Source organism: Myotis daubentonii, chromosome 4 (assembly GCF_963259705.1).
Source record: "Myotis daubentonii chromosome 4, mMyoDau2.1, whole genome shotgun sequence".
NCBI classification, from domain to species: Eukaryota; Metazoa; Chordata; class Mammalia; order Chiroptera; family Vespertilionidae; genus Myotis; species Myotis daubentonii.
In genome coordinates, this window is record NC_081843.1 from 67,594,921 (window position 1) to 67,616,361 (window position 21,441).

At 37.2% G+C, this 21,441-nt stretch overlaps 1 pseudogene; it reads left to right on the forward strand.

Moving 5' to 3' along the window:
• Positions 1 to 11,996: 11,996 nt before the first annotated feature.
• On the forward strand, positions 11,997 to 12,094 carry LOC132233944 (U6 spliceosomal RNA; annotated as a pseudogene).
• Positions 12,095 to 21,441: the final 9,347 nt, after the last annotated feature.

A 21,441-nucleotide genomic window follows, 5' to 3' on the forward strand; every position in this document is an offset into this window, starting at 1 on the left:
TTCAGAAACATTCGTTTTCTTTCCTGTTCTATTACCTTGATTCTCAGTGACTTTCATACATGAAATATTATATGAAAAATAAAAAAAAGTTCTCTTAAATCTCATAGTTTTAGTGTTTCAAAGCACTCACATTTATTGCAATATAAAAGCATCTTGTAAATTGCAGAGTACTATGCAAAAAGAAAGTTGTTACGATTATTACTGCCTCATTTTTTTCTCTCATGAAATCTTAGGAAATGCAGTTGTTAATGCAAACCTCATCATATAAATAAAAAATCAGGGCACGATCAGATTTTAGCTCCGTGTCCTTTTAGTGAATGATTTGGGGATTACAGGAAGCTAGTTAAACATTCTTTGTGCCAGCGCTCTTATAACTATACAACAGTTTTGATGATAGATCTATTTGTGAATAGAAGAAGGATGCTGAGAAGCCAAGAGGGAAGTGACATAATCCAATTTGCATTTGCATGGGCACAGAGAGTACATCAGAGAAGGAAAGAAAACTGGAGGCAGGAGAAACAGTTACTAAGTAGTTGCAGTGGGTCAAGAGAGAGGAAATGGTGAGTCTGTAGATATTTGTATGTAGAAAACTGGAGGTATTGAAAAAATATTTTGAAGACAAAATTCATAGCTCTTGTGATAGAGTGAGGGGATAAAAGGAGAGCTCTGTGAAATAATTGCATTAGTGGTGGCACCATGTCCTACAAAACAAAGGAAGAGGTACCGAAGAGAAGGGATGAAGATAAGTTACATTGTGGATATATTGGGTTTTAGGTGTCTGAGGGACATATGAGAGGAGTCTAATAAGTAGTTGATGTATGAGTCTGGCATATAGGACAAACAAATCTAGGGTGAGTATATAAATGTGGGTATTAGCATGTTGATGGTAAGTGAAGAAGTTTACATTATTAAATTGTATGAGCAGGGGAGGGAGGGTGTCTTATCTTGTGAACCAGCTTAAGTAATGCACAAACTTTTTTTGTTTGTATCTATGTTCATCATTCTGGAGAGTTAGTACACTGCTTTTTTCAGATTTAAAACAAAAACAAAAAAAGTTGAGAACTACTGGTATAAAATGAGAAGAGAAGAGAAGAGGACCTGGGACCAAATACTGAAACACCTACATCGTTAAAAAAAAAATAAAAAAAATGAAAAGGGTATTTTGAAGGAGTGGCCAAATAGGTGAAAGGAAATCTAGAATCATATAAATCAACGGGTAACAATGTTTCAAGGATGTGGGTGTTGCCAATGATGTCCAATATTGCCAAAAGCTCAAATAAACGGAGAGTGGAAAGGACCCATTGGGATCATCTTCAAGGTAGTTACGATGACCTTGTCAGGAGCATTTTAATATGAACTGGTGGGAGCAGAAATCCTTACATTGAGGGGTAAATGAGAGATTAAAAAGGAGATCCTCAAACTTTAAAATAAGAAGAGCAGTGATGGCGAACCTTTTGACTCGGCGTGTCAGCATTTTGAAAAACCCTAACTTAACTCTGGTGCCGTGTCACCTATAGAAATTTTTTGATATTTGCAACCATAGTAAAACAAAGACTTATATTTTTGATATTTATTTTATATATTTAAATGCCATTTAACAAAGAAAAATCAACCAAAAAATGAGTTCACGTGTCACCTCTGACATGCGTGTCATAGGTTCGCCATCACTGGTCTAGAGCTTAGCTAATTCCAAGATTAATACCCAGGATTCATTTTGTATTTTTGAAAATAGGTAAAACAATTTTCAGTCTTTCTTGTACTCATTTTTCTTTCATATTCTTAGAAATTCTGCCTATTTTATCATTATTTAGTGACATTCTGTTTCTTCTCTAAAAGAAAAGTCAGAGAAAAAATCAGCAAGCAAAGCCTTGTCCTTAGGCCTACGTAGAAACCAAAAGCCAATTTGCATTGGCTCCTGAAACACAACTTACAGGTGTATATTTTCTTTCTTTTTCTTTTTAATTCTCACCTGAGGATATAATTATAGAGAAGAAAGGAGAGAGAGAAAAACATCTAACTGAGAGAAAAACATCAACCAGTTGCCTCCCTAGCACACCCTGACCAAGGATCGACCCTGCAATCTAGGTGTGTGCCCTGACTGAAAATCGAACTGGCAACCTTTGGGTGCACGGTATGACACTCAACCAATTGAGCCGCTCTAGCCAGGCCAGATGTATATTTTCACAGCTACAAATTAGCATTTAAACAATGGTTGAATTGAATGTAATTATATTGAGGGGACCACCTAGCTGGACAATGGCAAGAAAAGTTGTAACTTCTAGACTCAGAGTATGGGGCTTCCAGTCAGGAGTCCAGATTGTGTTTAAGTCACACCCAAACTAGTCATTTTAATTATCAGCCAAATGCTTTGAGAAGAGCATGCTGGTAAACCAAAGAATGAGTTGTTTAAATTTTTATTGTTCAAAAGATTGCTTTGGCATTATAGAGGCAAAAACATTGTTAAAGATCACTTTTAAAAAATAGAACTATTCAATAAGAGGGATGCGTATTATGCTGAAAATGTGGTTTGTTTTTCTTGATAACACAAAGCTTTAAAAAGACACTTTTTTCTATGAAGCCTGTTATGGCAGAAGTTAAAATTCTCCCCTCTTTCTCCCCACGTGTTACCATCATAGCTCCTGAAACACTTCGGTGTGCTTGTTCTCTTATATGCCTATTTCCCACTACTGTATCGTAAGACTCTTGGGAGCAGGAACTATATCATATTTATCTTTATATTCCCAATCACTAGCACAATAATTGGGACTTAATAATCCATTGAATGAATAAATTATTTTTATTATTTATCCCTATATACCTATCAGTCTCATTTTGAATTTCCATTTGTGCAATAGGAATTAGAATTTTCCTATTGTCTTATAGCTAGAGATGACTATTTTCCCCAGAATTCATTTGAAATATTATTAATAAGACAATGGAAAAGAAAATGCCATGACTCATTTGAAATGTAAAAAGCAAATAAACAGCAGCTAAATAGCAGACATTAAATGTTGCACTTTTGTCAAGGAAAAACAAGAATGTTTTTTCTAAAATTTGAAACATTGATGAGTGGAATTGTTATGGCATGAGAATATATTTTAGGCTAAAAGGAATCTGATGCAGATTAGTAGTTATGTTCATTAAAAGAAAGAAGAGAACCATGAATTGGTAGAATCAGTTCTACTGACAAAAGGCTCCATAACTTCAAAGCTTGTACATGACATTTTACAAGAGTGATTGGAATGCATATGGCTGAGGAAGAGAATAAGAACAGTTTTCTTTGGTTGCTGTAGTTACACTTTTTATAGTTTCCTACCTCCTTGAGGATCACAAGTGGACCCCCTCAGGAAGGACTTTCTAGTACACTAAAACAAAACACAATTCAGCAAAGAAAATTACACATTACACCATTGGATAAATTTATTTGTCTAACTCCATCTTCAGTTATAATGAAAGGGGCAATGAGAATTTTCAAAGTGATTTAATCTAATTATAATTAGCATATCATAGCATCAGCATGAAAGGATGAGACTTCACTCCCACATTCTAAAAACCTTTAATATGGCAAGATGTACTTGGTTAACATTAAAAAACAAAATTTGCATAATATGTATTCAAAAATTCTTGTGGGATTTTAAAATATGAAATGGTGGTTTTAACATGATTATGTAGGATCACCAAGTTATATATCTCTGCAGTACTTAAGAGATTTTACTAAAAAGTGTCAAGGAATAACAGTGGTCATTCATTTGTTTATTATGTCATCATAGATATATATTTGTTGGATGCCAGGCCCTGATATCATTCCTCTAGTGATAATAAGCAGGGAAGCAATTTTAAAGATATATAATGGGTGTGTTTTTTCTATAGAAAACCATGTAAATATATATCTGCTTATTGTAATTTTGAGTAAACTTTTCTATCTATAACATCTGCCAGGAAATCTTACAAGAATAAGTTTGCTTGTGGAATTTCTTGCCCTTGTTCTTAGATGATATACTGTGGTGTCAGTAATATTTGCAGCTTCTGTATGACCAACTTTTCCTACAGAATTCTTGTCAAAATCTGAGAGAATGACAATATTTTTTTCTCCCTGATCATCTAATCACAACAAAATTAAGTTGCTGTAATGAATTACCTAAAATAAACATGCTTATAAAAGAGCTGCCTCAAGGGGAGGGCTCAGCATGCACCTCTACTTTCACAACAAAATGAGTAGACTCCCTTCTGAATTCTCTCAAACCCCAACAGAGAAAACAAGAGATCATATTGAGAATGATTTTAAAAATTGAAGATTTAAATGTATTGTTATACTTGAGCTCATTTATCCTTCCATCTTTATATGCCTAGCCCTGACCTCACCTGACCTCCAGACTCAAAATCCAACGTCCTGCTCCATATATCCACTGGAAGTTTAATAGGCATTTCAAACGTAACATGTCCAAAACCCATGCTTGGTGCCAGTCCCTTCCAGTAACTTTCTTTCCCATGGTTATCTCTCTTGTAACAACCTGCACCCCCATTCACCCACCAGCCCAGGCCAAATATCTAGGAATCATCCCTTGCTTCACAATTCCTTTACATGCAATCAATTTTTCAGAAGTCTTCCTGGAGTTATTTTCAAAACATCCTGAGTATGTCCACTTGTCAGCACCTCTACAGCTGCCACCTGAGTGATAGCCAAGACTTCCTAACTGATCTCCCTGCTTTTACCTTTGCTACTCTACTCTATTCTCCACTCAGCAAGTAATCTCTTAAAAATATAAATCACTAAATAAAACCCTCAAATGGCTTCCCACTACTATCTCCTTTCACAGCCTGCAATGCGGACCTTGCCTGTCTCCCGGGCCTCAATTCATTTTACTCTTCCCCTCATTCACGGTGTTCTAACCCTAATCCAACCAGAAGGCCTGCTGCCGAACATGCCAAGCTCTCACCTCCTTAAGGTGGTTGGACCTGCTCTAATGCCCCAGATATTCATGTTTGGCTGTGGCTTTGTAGGGGGCTTGAAAGGGGGCAATTGTTGTTCGGTAGTCAAGTCAAATGTTACCTACATCAGATGTCTACCTAATCTAAATCTTAACCTGGCAAGTATCTACTCATTACCCTAATGTTTTTCTTCCTTCTTAGCTCTTATCACAATCTAATATTTTCTTTTTCAGTTTTGTCTTATTTTGTTTTTGGTTGTTGTTTTGTTTTTGTTTTTGTTTTTTGGTCTAATTCTCCCAGCTAGGAAATATCTTCCATGGGAATAGGCATTTGGTCTGTCATGTCAACTACAGTATCCATAGTAGCCGAAATAGTGTTGGCTCGTTGTAAACACTAGGTAATATTTGTATAATGAATGAATGAATAAATTCAGTCCTAGACGTTTTAAGCAAGTATATTTAAAATTTAGCAATTAACAAGACTATACTCAAAGGCTGTGCATTTGTGGAATAATTGTTAATGTTTCAACTGCAAGGGGCCTAAAAAATCCAGGTGACAGTATTTCAGTGATCAAAACATGTTGTACTAGGTCTGGGAAATGGGTTTTTAAATATCATAATACCCAAAATCAAGCCTTTTGAGGTTGTTGGTTGAGATACATTGCTTAAAATAAAAAAATCTGGAGATGGTAAAAAAGGCTAACAAGGGAGCAGATGTGTAGGGCAAGCGTGTCAAACTCGTGGCCTGCAGCCCGCGTGCGGCCCACAACGAATATGTTTGCAGCCCACCCAACATAACGGCATGTAAGAAACGTTTTAATAAAAATTATCCTGTTATACATAATTATTAATAACTAGAAGCCCCTTGCAGAAAAGTTTGTACACTGACAGGGGAAGGGGGTCCCTCAGCCCAACCTGTGCCCTCTCACAGTCCGGGACCCCTTGGGAGGTAACCACCTGCTGGCTTAGGGCCGCTCCCCAGGTGGCAGATGGCACGACCAATCCCACAGTGTCTGCCCCGTCTCCCCGGTCACAGATGGCAGGCCCGGATCCCACGCTGGGGCGAGCAGCCACTCAGATCGTGCTGCCGCCCGCCCCACCCACTCCACCCAAGACATGGCAGGCCCGGATCCTGCACTGGGGCGGGCGGCAGCTCGAATCACGCTGCTACCCACCCCACCTGCCCCACCTGCCCCTCCCAGCACACAGTAGGCCAGGATCTCGTGCTGGGGCGGGGCAGCAGGATCTGCCTACAGTATGCAAATTAGAAACCATCTTTCTTGGTGGTTAATTTGCATATTGTGCTGATTAGCCAATGGGAGGCATAGTGAAGGTATGGTCAATTACCATGTTTGTCTATTAGATTAAATGAACTACAACATTTGCTAATGACTGGTTATTATAACCATGTTGCATTCATTTCCCTTATGCGCCTTACACACAGGTGCGCCATTCCTCTCCACTAATACTAGCAGCGAATATTTTAGCAACCGATTGCCATGTCATTAGTCTTGTACTGACTTGTTTGATGTGCACAACAGAAAATATTTCACTTTCGGAGAACAAGAAAAATAGGTTTATTTGCATTATGCTTATTAATTTGTGCAGTTATTCAGTGTCTGGTAAGTTAATGTTCAAGAAAAAAATACTAATTTTTATTAAAATGTTCTACTATTTTATGTTAATGATTACTCATTCCTTTCAGCCCTTTGTATTCAGCATGTCCCTATTGAAATGAACCCTCGTTTCTATGAAAATTGAAGCTTTTGGGTTTTTTGCGGCCCACATAAACTTAAACCTTGTTTATTTGGCCTGTGTTAGCCTTTGAGTTTGACATGCTTGGTGTAGAGTGAATGGAGTGAGAGTTGTTCAGAGTTCTGATGGTGAGTGATAGCCAGGGAAGTGGAAACTCACCAGGTAAGAAGAGCAGCCTTTAAGAGCATCCTGCCTGGCTGAGGTGGCTCAGTGGTTGAGTATCGACCTATGAACCAGGAGGTCACGATTCAATTCCGGGTCAGGGCACATGCCCAGGGTGTGGGCTCAATCCCCAGATTGGGGCATGCAGGAGGCAGCAGATCAATGATTCTCTCTCATCATCAATGTTTCTATCTCTCTCTCTCTGTCTCCCTTCCTCTCTGAAAGCAATAAAAAATATATATATTTTTTAAAAGAGCATCTTTACCTAGGCTGACCTGAACTAAGTTGAGTTGAGATTGCAATAAAGGGTTAGGGGGAAGTTAAGAATTATTCTTATATAATAATGTCCTGTAAACACAGCATTTTTAAAAATAGTTTTGAAAGCTTTGAGGCTTACATTACTAAATTTATCAGACTTTGTTCACTGATTTTGTTTGCTGAGGGGACCACTAAAATACTTTTTAAAGGCCATCTCACTTTTTATTATATAGGTAACTGTCACAGAAGCAGAGTAGATAATACTCATTGGGAGTATGGAAAACAAAGCCTCCAAAAGCAATACACACAGTGTATAAAATTTGCAAAAAGAGATGAGATCCTGACAAACTCCAGAAAAGGTTACAAAACAGTAGATGTAACCTTGACTCATAAGAGTTAATACCAAATTTAGAGTTAAAGACACACACAATTGATCCTAATTATCATGGCTATATGGCAAATGTTAGCCCTGGGATGCTTCTCCTCATCACCCAGCAGACAGAATGTAATGTGTGAATTTGGAATAGAAACTCATTTCATATTCACACAACATAATTATGAGGTAAATTTTCTGGAAAAACAATGAATGTAATAGATTCCAAAGTCAAGTGGAAGTGATTTTTAAATTATTTGCTATTTTAGGTTATTCAAAATAACCAAACATTGATTTTATAGCTATATCATCACATATTTGAAATGAATGAAAGAATAAATGAGTTTATATACAGTGAAACATTAGACTGGAGTAGTAATTGGCTGCAGATAGAAAGGTGGAGTAGTTCAAAATATAAGCTCTCATCACTAGTATAACTTTATGCTTGAAAATTTAAAAATGTTATATAGACAACATATACATATATAAAATCAAATGAGTTTTAGGCTAGAATGCACCTGATAGGTTATCTAGTCAATTCTTTCATCATTATGGACTTAAGTATTCAGTTTTACCATTAAAAATGTATTCAAACATGTGATTAAAATTATTGTGTGAAGTATTATTATGGAACCTTAACCCAGAGAGTTTCTGGGTTTTACTCAAGGTCACAGTATCGGTTTAGGGTGGAACTGGGATAGCTCTTCATTCCTAGGGTAGTAGTCTCCTAAGAAAAGCACATCACTATATTCATGATTAGATAATTCAAACCAATTAAGTTAGAACTATTGAATAGATTATTTCTCCATCATGTGATTATTTTTATTATTTGAATTCCTTTTTCATTGTCTTTTAAAGCACCTGTAAGGGGGAAAAAGCAAGAGGTTTGCACCATTTTTTTCAACATTATATTTACAATAATTTAATAAAAACTCTAATATTTAAAGGGAGTATTCTTAAGTTCCAGGCCTATCTCATTTTTTGGCCCACATAATTATGGAAAAACTTGTATGCTTAATAAAGTTATACTGTAAGTTCAGCATCCTCAAATTAAAGAAACATATTTTAACTATGCTACAGGAATTTGTTACTTTTTCATAGGATTTTTTTGAGCCAAAAGTTGGTCTTTATTTCTTTCATGAACTCTGGATCTCAGAAGCGACAGTTGGCACCTGATTTCCCTTTGGCAGATGACCAGATAAAGTCGACATTAACAACATGCCGAAAATGCCACACACAGGGAACGACAAATGTGTCAGATGACTGAATATTGAGTACAGCTGAAGGTGAGCAGAAATTATCTTTCCATCTTAGTTTGCGAAATACGTTAAAAGTGCTTTTTGCCTTTGCAAAAATACTTGACAAAGCACAGCTTTAAAATGAAGATAGTGGTTTTTAGATATGTTCTGTAAAAATATATACATTTGATAGTCACATAACAGTTTGAATCAGTATGTGTTTAATAGTAAGTGGGAGATATGTAAGCCCAACATTTGGGGAAAAACAAAATGATAATCAGACGATGAGTTTCTTCCACTAGGTTGAGCAATCATAATCAAGCCTGAGAACAATTCAGGTGTGGGCTCATCACCAACCCTCCTTGACCTTACTTGTCACCAAGGGAGATTTTCGACAGAAGAGGGCGGATGAACATGAACCCAGCATCATGCTGCCTGCAAAAGTATACTGGCTATTGCCCCTGCACTCATTTTTCCTTCCTTTCTTCAATGAGGATATCTTAATAACTGTTTCTTAATTTCAAAAATAATGAAAAGCCAATGCAAATAATTCAAAAATTACAGAAAAGCACAAAGGAAAAATGAAAGTTTATAAAACAAAAAATCACCACCATGGCAACTATTCAAATATAATCTCTGTTAAGATGTTGGTATATCATTACCATTAAGTCAAAGCAGAAGCTTGTACTTTTCTTCTCATTATGTTAAAACCATTTTTTCATTTCAATAAATATCCTTCTACAACATTGCTTAAATGGCTGCTGTATTCCATTGTATGGATATACAGTGGGGCCTTGACTTACGAGTGTCCCCACTAACGAGTTTTTTGAGATACCAGCTGTCTCTCAGCCGATTTTTTGCATTGAGTTGATAGAGTAATTTGAGTTAACGAGCTCCTTAAGGACCTTGGTCTTGGAACGAATTAAACTCGTAAGTCAAGGCCCCACTGTACTCTAATTTACTTAACCTGTCTACAATAATTAGAGATCTAGATTTCCAATTTTGTTATCGTTAATAATGTCAGCACATTAATTTTTGTTCTTTGGTTTTTCTTATTTTTTAAGTAAAAAAATACGAATACCAAGTAACCGAAGAATAACTAAGGAAGAAGCATCTATTCTATTTTTATGAATAAATACCCTCTTTCAAATAAAGAGTTATAGAGGTTATTAAGTGTCTTTTGTCAGTTCAGTGCAGCTTGATGGCATTGAATTAGTCATTAAATTAGTTCTAGTCTGCTAAAAGAAACTTTTTTTTTTTTTAGATTCTGAGTTATGGTTCTAATATTAATCATAAAATTAGAAAAAAATCAGCACGATTATTTTTGCAAAAGTGTTTATTGTCAGTGATAGTTGTAAAGTTTATACAAGAATCTTCTTTGGCAACCTATTAAACACAGAGCCATTGAGGTTGGGCTTTAAATAAAGGAAAATTGGTAAAAGTTATATATTCTTATGATTTCCTAATAACAAAGGGAATTAAATAAGAGCCATATTTGCTGCCAGTTTTCTATCTTAGTATATGCTTTTAAATATGATATTGAAATGTTTAGTAAAAAGGAAGCATTTAGAAAATTTTGACAGGAAAAGGAATGGAGATTGCTCAACTATGACAGCTGTTAACGGTGTCTAAACACAATGATGTGGTGGACCTCTATTCAAATGTGGAATTAGGGGAAAATTTTAAAACCCACAAAAATACATATTCCAAATTATAGTGACAACACCAGTGAACTGATTTAAACCATGAAATTTGTTAGTAAACCAGATTCTTTCTAAAGAGTTTATTATATGTAAAACTATGTCCTGTGCTCTTTTTATCCTAAAAAAAACAAACCAACCAACAAACAAAAAAAAAACCCCAAGATACCTCACTTTACTACCCAATCTTTATGGACACTAAACTATATGAACTGAATGCACATGCACACACACACACACACACACACACACCCCAGAATATCTGCAAATTTATAAAACCTTTCTTTAGTACCTTGAAAAGTTCAACTGTAGTCAATTATCTTTATAAACTAGAACATTATGTGTAGAGATGTTTTCATATTAGAGTTATGAAGCAGGTTAATAATTTTATATTAGATGCTATTGCTCTTCTAGGCAAGTATATTTCATGCCAATAACACAAAATCAAGAAACACATCCAAACCAAGAACACATTTTGCTACTGTCTTTTAAGAAAAGAGATATTATTTCTTTTCCCTGGAATTAATTTCTTGACTCACAGTTGTAGTAACTTCCATTTTTCTTTCCCAAAACCTAATATAAATTCCACACATGTTATGGATCAGAACATAAGCCTTTTGAAAAATCTATATAAACCAGCTGTTTACAAGTTTCCTTTCTTGTGTGTTTTATTGGTTAGATGCAAATGGGTTTTTACATAGACCCCAGAATACAAAGAGAATTCTCTATAGGTACATTCAGCACATTCAGGTGTGGTACAATATTATAAGAAAAGTACATATTGTTTTCAAGATCAGAATCTTTATAAAAGATGCACATTACGATAATCAGATAATAAATACCCAAACGAAGCTGTACATTATCACATCTTTGAACACTTTTTCCATTATACAGATCATAAAAATGCATTGTGGATTTGAGGTTAATATGACCAATGGATAATGATGTCAGTGGCACTATAATATTGAAAATATGAAAAAAATATTCTTGTTGCATTTACTCTCAATTTGATGACACAATGCTAGCATCAATTTTAAAAATGCTATATTCTTTGTTCCCAGTATGCACCTTCACAAGCAGTTACTATTAAGACACTAAAACACCAGATCAGCATATATATGCATATATATCATGATATACGTTAAATGCAGACTTACTGCTTTTGCAAAGGAGTTTTAAATTATGGTGTCAATTTCTTAGATTATATGCATGGTGACGTTTCCTCCAGCTTGTTCCCAATCTTTATGTTCTCTAATCATATAAGTAGAATTACATGTGGTACACTAAAATATTTGTGTTAAAACCTGTAAAAGCTGAGGTTTGATGCAGGGGAAAGACACCACCCTAGGTGTCTTAAGCAGAAGGAACATAATTCAGGGTCTCTCCACATGATGTTTCTCCCACCTGGAATCCTTCCTCCATGCTCCAACCCATAGCACCTGCCATCATTTTTTGTTTCTAACTCTAGTCCTGGAGAACTTCCCTGAACCCCAAAGTTTGAGTAAAGTACGTGTTTTGTCAGAAATTTGTGTTTTCTACCATAAATACTTGTCACATTTTTTCCTATCATAGATGCTTGTCTGTGCTCACTTCGGCAGCACATTTACTAAAATTGGAACGATACAGAGAAGCTTAGCATAGATGCTTGTCACATTTTGTTGTAATTGTAAGTATATCCATCTTCCTCACTAGGCTGTAAGCTCTGTGAAGACTGGTACCGTATCTGCTGTGCTTGTCTTTGCAGCACAACTCCTAACATAATGGCTGGCCATGTTGTGCGTCTACCCTTGTTCATGCTGCTTCAACTACAGCCCTTACATTTTCCGTGGCACACATTTTCTCAGCCCTCCTGACTCAGCTCAGGTGGTGCACTAAACATTTTTCTTTAGCTCCTAGATAGAATGTATTCCTTTCTTCTTTAAGATCCCTCCCTTTCTTGGAGATTATTTGTTTGTAAGTAATAGAAACTCACTTCAATTATTTTCAATGAAAGTTAAAGCTTTATAACAAGGGTATAAGCAGCTATACTCAAATATTGACATAGCACTGACTAAAATCTTGAAATATTTCCATTTGAAATATTTCCATAATAGTTGCCAGAGTCCCAGCCAACAGAGCCACTCCTCTGGGATTCGGCCTTGTAAACAGGAACTAAAGATTTCATGCCTGGTGTACCGGGGAGTCTCAGGTACCCAGCTCCAACTCCATGGGAAGTGGTTACCCAGAACTGGAGCATGAAAAAGACTCCACCCAGGGCTGCATGGCATCTTCCTCTCTCTGTGCATCCGCTTATAATTTTTGTTCTTTTCACACTGACTTTTCAGTATCTCTGAGCACATGAGGGCAAGTGTGGTGTCTACGTTAGTTCAGGCTACTATAACAAAATACCGCAGACGGAGTGACTTATAAACAACAGAAGTTTATTTCCCACAGTTCTGGAGGTTGGGAAGTCCAAGATCAAGACACCGCTACGGTCACGTTCTAATGAAGGCTCTCTCCCTGGTTCATAATCTGCCCTTGCTGTTTCCTCGCATAATGGAAGGGGCAAGAGAGCTCTGTGGAGTCTCTTTTCCAAGAGCACTAATCCCACTCATGAGGGTTCCACCCTCATTGCCTAATCACCCTTCCAAGGCCTCACCTTCTAATACTATCATCTTTAGGGGTTAGGATTTCAACATATGAATTTGAGTGGGGGGGCACACAAACATTCAGACCATAACACATTTCTATTCCAATTTCGTATTGCTTCCAGAAGACACTGGCTAATGCCTGTAATTGCTCACTTAATTCCTGGGGGGGGGGGGGGGAGGGGGGGTGGAGTCTGGCTTAGAATGGGTGTCAACCTGGCCCAATAACCAGTGGTCACAGGGCAGGGTCTCATATTACAGAAATCACTGCATTTGTCCAACTGCCTAAAGTGGAACGTTCTCAGGGAAGGGACATGGACTAAGCACTCACACCAAAATGTGTTTTCTATATGCCACTGAACTCTACCCAGGCAACTGTCATACAGCCCGAAGCATCTGTTTGCACTTATTTTAATATAGTTTTCTAATGGACTGTAAGTGGTTTGAGGGCAGAGGCTATAATTTATATTTTTTTGAATCCTCATCCGTGGATATTTTTTCATTGATTTTTAGAGAGAGTGGAAGAGAAAGGGAAAGACAGAGAGAAATATCAATGTGAGAAAAACACATCGATTAGTTGCCTCCTGCACACGCCCCAACCAGGGCAGAGCCTGCCACCGAGGTACATGCCCTTGACTGGAATTAAACCCAGGACCCTTCAGTCCACAGGCCAATACTCTATCCACGGAGCCAAACCAGCTAGGGCTGATTCATATTTTTATATCCCCAGTGCCTCGGACAGCACCTAGTATAAATGGGTGTTCAGTAAATGTTCATTTAATGTATGAATAAAACGGTAGATGGGGAAAGAAACTAAACTAATCATCTCAACTAATTATTTCTTACATGTGTTCCAAGAAGCACTAATCCTATAAAACACTTTATATTAGGATTTGGCAAACTTTTCTGTAATAGCTATATTGTAAATATTTTAGGCAATGCTGCTCAATTATAACATTTTCCTTTGTGTTATTTTTTACACAACCCTTTTAAAACATCAAAAACATTCTTAGTTGGGGAACTGTATAAAAACAGGCAATAGATTGAATCTGGCCCACCGGCTATCGTTTTCTGACTCTTATTTTATGTGATCAAATAAGTCTGCTGTGGTAGACAGAACAATGGCCCCTGAAGATGTCCATGTCCTAACCCGAGAACCTGTGTATATGTTACCTTATATGGCAGAAGGGACTTTGCAGATGTGATTACATGTATGAGACTTGGATGGAGAGATCTATCCAGATGCACTTAATGTAAGCCCAAGGGTGCTTATATCAGTGAGGCAGAAGATTAGTGTCACACACAGAGAAAGAGAGATTTGAAGATGGAGAGAGATTCTACTAGCCAAAGAATGCAACTTCCAGAAGCTCAAAAAAGCAATATTCTCATAGAAAAAAAATTCTTCCCCAGAGCCTCCAGAAGCATTGCAGGCATGCCAACCCATTTTGGACCTCTGACCTCCCGAACTATAAAATAATACATGTGTATTTTTTAAGCCGCTAAATATGTGGTGATTTTTTACAGCAACAATACAAAACTAACACATTTGGGAAAATAGGAAGAATATATATATCAGGCTCTAAGAAATCCTGGTGAGTAAAACCGTTTAATTTGCTTAACTGAGATCTTTCCAAGCTAGTGAACACTTTTTAGGACTGTCCAGTATGAATTCTGCTTTCTGGACCCTAGTTACTCTTATGGAAATCCCTCCTCCCTTATCTCACTTCTATGGTTTGAAAGGGTCTGACATAAATTTGTGGTTTAATAAATTAACCCCCAGCCCCAGCAACTGCTCGAGGATGGGCACATGATCCACTGCCTTTCTAGTATTTATTGGGGAAGAGGCCCTTTCTTTTTACATGTCATTAAGACAAGGGGAAGGAGGTTGGAACTGCTGGGACCACCTCACTCATGAAGGAATTCCATGAGGAAGCACAAACAAGTGGTGTATTAATTTTCTGTTGTCATTATAACAGATCACCAGAAATTTAGTGGCTTAAAACAACATGAATTTGTCCTACAGTTCTCAGTTCTGGAAGTCAGAAGTGTGGTACAGGTCACTGGACTAAAATCCAACCGTCAGCAGGGCCGTGTCTTTCCGGAAGCTAGAAATTCATTTTCTGTTCATTGGTATTGTTGTTAGAATTCAGTTCCTTTGGTTGCAGGAACAAGGTCCTCATTTGCGTTTTGGTTGTTCAGTAGAGGGTTGTTCACAACTTCCAGAGACCAACCACCACAATCCTTGGCTTGTGGCCCTCTTTTTCTGTATTCAAAGCTAACAACAGCAGGGTAAGCCCTTTTCATATCACCTTTCTCCTCTTCTCCTTTTAAAGACTGTATGATTAGATTGGGCCCAGGTTAATCCCCTGCATCTCACACCTTAATCACATCTGCAAAGTCTCTTTTGTCTTGTAACTTATTCACAGTTTACAGTGATTTGGGGGACCATTATTCTACCTAATGACATTATTCAAAACGAGGGGAGTCAGCCATGGCCAAGGCAAGCTCTCCCCCTGGACTCCTAAGCTATGAGAGGATAAATCCTGTTTTTCTATTAAGCCAGCTTGAGTCAGGTATTTTGTCACTTGCAACTTAGAAGGCTCCAACTAATACATAATTCTGCTTTTTTATTTATATCCCAAAGAGCTGCTGTTCCAAAGCATACTCTTTGGGAAATGTTGACTTTTTTTCCTTCCAACTCTCTAATTTTGTAGAGGAACCCAAGACCCAAAGAAGAAAAATAATTTTCCAAAAGTTACAAAACTGTTCATTCCAGAATCAGCCGTGAGTCTCCAAATTCCAGACTCTCACTACAATTGCCTATATGAAAACTTTCACCTTCATTGTAGATGTCTGAAATCCCCTGCAATAGCCAACTGCCACACTTCCTTTTATGAAGACACACCACTCCCTACTTGTGCCCCAACAGGCTGCTATGGGGATCTTTTGTAATTGCAACTACTGATTTTCTGTCTAGCTAGAGGGCATCAATTGACTACTTACCTGTTAGACTGATTATTTATCTCTCTACTCATTCATTCATTCATTCTTTCTTTCTTTAACAAAATTACTTAATGGTACTAATAAGCCAAATTATCATCTCATATTTATTAAATATTCATTCAATCTCTACACGTTTCTGTGTTTATTTCTTCTTAAAGAAATGTTAGGAATCTTTAATTGCAATATCGTCATCTTCCTGTAGACAAGTGTTCGTTACTGTTTTAGTTCCTGACAACCTGGGCCAAGGTGACCTTGTTCAGTTCCCAGTGGGGAATGGTGTCTGTTTTCCTGTCAAGGATATAAGAATGTACAGTGGAAAGGATTTCTGATTTCTGAAACTGAGGACAGCTTAGTCTCAAAGCCACTCACAACTTGCTTAAGAGGTGCCTGTGATGTTTGCTTCTGTTCTCAGCTGTCAGCAGTGACTTAAAGAAGTGAAATAATACATTAGCGTTAAATAACTTTAGGAATTCTCAAATATCTTCTCATGGTTAACAAGAGATGTGATACAGATCAAACTGCTTAAGTTTAAATTCTTATCCTATCAGTACTAACTGGATGATCCTAAGTAGGCTATTCACCTTCTCAATTCCTCGGTTATCGATCCGTAAATAAGGGTAATAATGCTTTACATCTAGGGTTGTTGTGTGGATTAAAGAAGATATTATAGCCCAGCCGGCATGGCTCAGTGGTTGAGCGTCGACCTATGAACCAGGAGGTTGAGGTTCAATTGTTGGTCAGGGCACATGCCCAGGTTGCGGGCTAGATCCCCCGTGTGGTGCATGCAGGAGGCAGCCGATCCATGATTCTCTCTCATCATTGATGTTTCTATCTCTCTCTCCCTCTCCCTTCCTCTCTGAAATCATTAAAAAAATACATATAAAAAATTGAAAATTAAGATATTATAGAACATTTGGACTAAGCATCTAATTTGTAGCAACATGCAATAAAGGTTAGCTATTTATTATTATTATTATTATTATTATTATTATTATTATTATTTAAAAAGTAAGTTCTGTGTCTATTGTAAACCAAGGAAGGAGATAAGCTGTAAGAAGAAGAAAGGGAGCAGTATTAGGAAGAAAAGTAGACATATTTATGACACCAGGAAGAGAACAAAATGAAAAAGCTTAAGACCCAAATTCTTTTTTCCTCTAATCAAGCCACAGGAAGCTGTAGCATGTCGTTCCATTAAGCCCTTTGGATTTTCCTTCACAAGGGTGTTAGATTCTGTGGCTGGAAATACTAAATTGAGGAATTCTCTGGTTATTTCTATGGATAAATACATTCCAGATTACAAACAAATCAAACTAGAAAAGAACGTTTGAAATGAGACTCCTTAGGACAGCTAATAGAGGACATTCTGGTTGAAGAGAAGCAAGGAATGTAGGTGCCATTTAGATGATTATGGTCTTGTTGCCATCATACTATATTTTCTGCAGCTTTTTATAAAAAGAGAAATCAATATGAATTTTAAATATTAATTTAATTTCAAACAGGGATTGAAGTAATGTCTTCACTAAAATTTTGTAAAATGAAATACTTCATTATATTTGCCTTTTTTCATGGAATAATAAAAACAAACTTTTATTCAAATGAGAATTCTTAAAGTATATAATGAATTTCTCATTAAAATAAAAATAAATATTTCCAATTTTAAGGACATGAGAAAAGGAGGAAAATTAAGGTGATTATCAACCATTGCCCAAATGAAATGAAGCCATGTTGAAATTTTAAATAAAGGCTTTCTATTTTCCATAGACATAAGACACTCCATAGGACCTGATAATATTACCAGGATACAACTAGATCACCTGTTATTTTACAGTCTCTGTTGAGCAAATCTAGAAAGTCCACAGGCTGTTAGTTCAGGTTACTTTAGATTTAACAACAAATAACACTTTCAAATTTAAAGATGCTAAAGAAAGTGTGTGTGATATAATAAACTGCTGCTTACAAGACAGGAAAAATAGAAGGTGTATTCTGATTAATAACTATTTCCAATCTTTGGATTTAATTTTTATCATGAAATGCTGGCATTTTATAATTTTTTACCTAAAGTTTGTGTGATTCCAAAGTAATGATCAAGACCCAAAAAGATAGAATCAGCTGAGTATGTAAAAGAAAGCAAACCAAAGGGTAACAAAATATAAAACTACGGGGCTTGGGATTGAGGGAAAAAAAAAAGTGTTTGGAGAGAAAGATCTCATGGACACGGACCACAGTGTGGTGATTTCTGCGGGAGGGGGCGGAGGTCATGGGGGGATAAATGGTGATGGATGTAAACTTGACTTGGGATGGTGTTCAGATGATGTGTTGTAGATTGTGAACCTGAAACCTGTGCAATTTTGCTAACCAGTATCACACCAATAAATTCAATAAACAGGAAGAAAGTTAAAAATAAATAAATAGATAAATAAATAAATATACAGTCAGTCCATGTGAAAGGCACTTTAGGAGCAAGATAATTAAATTTTGAGATTTCACCCCAGAATTTATACACAGTTACAATGAAGAACAGAATCGGGATTTACATGCAAAGTGTTCTCAGTTTTTTTCTCAATGCAGTATTTCGCTAACTACTGGCCAAGGGATCCTCTCTCCCCTCCACACACATAGACACACACAAAGCAACACTTGGAAACAGGGCACGGTTGCCAGCATCCCATAAACACCACGGCAGATTTCCCAAGAATTGTGCTTAGGGTTAAAGGAAACCAAGGATGGAGAATATCTTAAAAAGAAAATCCACAAAGAGATATCTGACCCTAACCTCATCCAGGAGATGAGAGAAGAGAAACAAGGACCTGGTTATACAGACAACATTAAAACAAACACATGTACAACATTGATAAGCATTTTTCTTAAAGGGAGGAAATAACAGGAAGGGCTGAAAGTCTCCACACAGTCCAATCTGTTTGATGAAAACATATTTCCTTTTTTCTTCTGGTCTCTTCTATAAGACAGTATACAAAGTGCTCATTTATATTTTCTTTGTTTTTATCCCAAAGCTAGAAGATCAAAGAGTTAATAAAACCTCCTTGCCATAGGAGGTCATTACAAAACTAAATGCAGCAATTCAAAGTGGAAAATAGAATGGATGCCAAGGAGATGCTTAACGAAGTAGCATTCTAGATGTATTCTTTGAAGAACATTTGCAGTCTCTTTGATTGCTTTAGAGCACACAGCAAAATGTGTCCTGCGTGGGGCAGAGTTGACTGATGGCTGGGCTCTCTGAAGCCACAGCCAGGACACTTGGAATCACAAGTATATTTGATAAAGAATTACTTAATATGGTGGAAATATTCATGAGTATTTTAGATAGCAAAATAGCATTAAAAACTTTCATCCCCCCCTCACCCCTTAGATCTAATTAAATGTCCAAACATAAGACAACAGTCTACTCATTTGAAAAATAATTTGAAGCACCATTTTCCCAAAAACTGAGAAAGTTGGAAGGCAAGGTAAGGGATTAGCTTGATGTTCCCATTAGCTACTGAGATCCTTCTTTTTTTCCCTTTTTTTTTTTTTTTTTTGTCTTTCTTTAGTGCTGACATCCTGAAAATGGGAGTAAATGAGACTATAGAGAGTAGCCTGGGGAATTGTTGATATTGCCATATTGATTTATTCAAAAGAGGTAGGCTGGCATAGTGGTCTTACATCTCAGTGTGACACATCAGAATTTGCTATTCACTGTAGCCCTGAATCTCAGCGTTAGGACCCATTACGTTTCTTCCTGGAAAAGAAGCAGCAGAACAGTCTAGAACTTCTGAAGTGACCATCCTGCTGGTGGAGCCATGGAGAGGTGGCAACACAGAGGTCAAGGATAGAGGTTATTTAGAGCCTCTGACTGATGTTTAATCAAACAATTCTTTTCCCTATTTGAAAGCTTGGGAGATACAGATTGTTTTCACTTTGAGGTAAAAGGAGTTCTTTCCTAGGGTAATTCAGGGAATGGCTTAAAAAACTGACACAGCTAGGTGTTCAGATAATGATTCCACTAAAAGGAGGATTATAATTAACATAAGAATGTAAAGATATCTGAGATTAACTTTAAGCAGTTAAACTTTTTAATTATTTGGGGCAAATAATTGACCTGTTTCACCATAAAATGAAACTGTTTTTGAAGTACTATTGAATGTTGTGTTGATGCCAATAGTCTTTTTTTTTTTTTCCCTTTTTGCATCAGTGGTGCATGTCACCTTCCTGCAAGGCACCCAGTTTGCAGATCTGGCCAGAGGGAAAATTACTAGGCAACAAAATGAAAAGGAGGCACAAGTCAGCTCAGCTCTCTGAACCCTCGGAAAGGCAACTTCCCTCTCGCTCATGAAAGGGGATGATTGTGCTCAGTACCACTTATCCGGTGCCAACAATTTGGTAAGCCCTCTATTCAGCGCTACACCAGGGCTACAACAAGGTGACCCAGAGTTAGGGGCCGAGGTCAGGGAAAGGTCACTGCCTGAAAAATGGAACCAGTCAAAAGGAAAGAATCCTAGGAATGGGTGAGATTAGTTACCCACAACAGTAGCCCAACCCAAGAAATGACACAGAAAAGCATTTTTTTATGGAATCCAAAGTTCTAACTCTTTTTTTAAATCCTGCTGGCCCTTGCAAGTAGGTGCTAGGATGCTCTGAAGGGTGGTCCTAGGAATCAGCATTTGTTACTTAAATTCCTATAAACTTGTGCCACTCCTTTATCTCTGCTTTTCAGATTCTTCAATTCCCTCCTCTCTTTCTTTCTTTTCCCTTCTTTCAACCATCACCCCAACCTCAAAACTAAGGACCAGACACTAAGAATGAAGACACCATCGCCCTGTTGTTTGAAACCCTCTGAATGAGGGTCAGCCTTCCCTTCCCCAACATCTTCCTGGTGCTTCCCTGTAAAGGCAGAGTGTCAGATAGGTACCTCCATGATAACCTTTGTTGGTCATGCTATGCCATGAGTACTCACTTAAAATAAGCCCTGCCCGGCCTGTGTGGCTCAGTGGTTGAGCGTCAACCTATGAACCAGGAGGTCATGGTTTGATTCCCAGTCAGGGCACATGCCTGGGTTGCAGGCTCAGTCCTCAGGGGGGGGCATGCAGGAGGCAGCTGATCAATGATTCTCTCATCATTGATGTTATTATCTCTTTCTCCCTGTGCCCTCCTCTCTGAAATTAATAAAAGTATATTTTTAAAAAAATAAGCCCTTTCAAGGTTAAAGGAACCTTAATATTTACAATATTCATTTGCCCTTTCATAGATTTTCTTATCTCATTTGAGTGCTTATAGGGTGCTTGTTATGAGGAAAGGCTACAGAATGAAGGAACATGGGCTCAGGGCTACTTATTTTCAGCTTTCAAATGAACAAACAGAAAAAGCAACAGTGACATTTCTCCCCCTGGATGGCAAAATAAA